The 1,247-nt window shown below is 31.9% G+C and overlaps 1 protein-coding gene across 1 annotated transcript in view; it reads right to left on the reverse strand.

Annotated features, from left to right (window-relative positions):
- COL23A1 (collagen, type XXIII, alpha 1) overlaps positions 1-1,247 on the reverse strand; it is a 522,679-nt gene that overhangs the window by 383,039 nt on the left and 138,393 nt on the right. The window lies entirely within an intron of this gene.

Genomic DNA, 1,247 nt, shown 5'->3' on the forward strand with positions numbered 1-1,247 from the left:
GGTCACCTTTCTTTGGAATGGGAACAAATATAGATCTCTTCCAGTCAGTTGGCCAAGTGGTTGTTCTCCAGATTTCTTGGCACAACTTGGATAATTTCCTCTAGATTTAAAAATTTATCTGCATATAGCTTTCATTATATTCCATTATTCTTGTTTTAATTTTTGGTTGGTCTATCATAACATGGTCTTTGTCATTTCTGATTAGAGTTCTTTCTGTCTTTTGTTACATTTTTCAGTAATATGTCAATTTTATTGATCTTTTTAAAAAACCAGCTCCTGGTCTTTTTTATTACTTCAATTGCTTTTCTCTTTTCTTCCACTTATTTCAGTCATTATCTTCATTATTTCCTGCCTTCTAAAGACTGTGGGGGTTAGCTGGTTGGTCTTTTTTTATTAGTTGGGGTTATGTTGGGCTAAATAGTTTGTTTTACTTCTTTTTAAAAAATTTTCTGTGTTTGCTTTTTGCTATGATCTGACCTAAAAGAACTGCTTTTGCTTTATGCTAGAGGTTTTGATACCTTGTGTTTTCATTCTCATTTAAGAAATTTTAGAATTTGATAAAAAAATTTTATACTAATTTATTTACAAAGTTTGAATACATTGTTTTTCACAAAAGATCTTTCTCGTTTCCTGCACTCCTCCACTCTCATTTAAGAATTTTAAAATTTAATTTATTGTTTATTCTATAATCCAGTAGTAATCAAGGAAGGTGTTATTTGGCTTCCACGTAAATAGTTTTCCCCTTCTTTAGCCTCTTGTTAATTCCTAATTTTGTGACATTCTTGTCTGAGGAGATTTTTTTAATATCTTGATGTTATATAATTTACCAAGGCTTGCTTTATACCCTAATACATGGTCAATTCTGCAGCATGTCCCATGTGTACTTGAGAAGAAAGTGAATTGAGTTTTTGCTGAGTGGAGCACTCTGAATATATCTGAGGTCAAGTTGGCAATTGTATATTTCAGTTCTTCTATGTCTTTGTTGAGTCAAGTGAGAGTGTTGTGCTGAAGTCTCCTGCTACTATTGTGGTACTATTTCAAGTCTATTAATGTTTATGTGTTTTGAATCTCTGCATGTATGTAGATACTAATTAAGGTTCTATATTCTTTTTCTTTTGTGCTGTTAAGCATTATGTAGTGCTCCTCTGTGCCTCTTATGCTGGTTTTTCACCCTGAAGTCTATTTTTCAGAGATTAGTTTTTCCACTCTTGCTTTCTTTTGGTTGTTATTTTCTTGGTATATTTTCC

This window comes from Elephantulus edwardii, unplaced genomic scaffold (genome assembly GCF_000299155.1).
Source record: "Elephantulus edwardii isolate Elephantulus edwardi_28Jun2011 unplaced genomic scaffold, EleEdw1.0 scaffold00033, whole genome shotgun sequence".
NCBI lineage: Eukaryota > Metazoa > Chordata > Mammalia > Macroscelidea > Macroscelididae > Elephantulus > Elephantulus edwardii.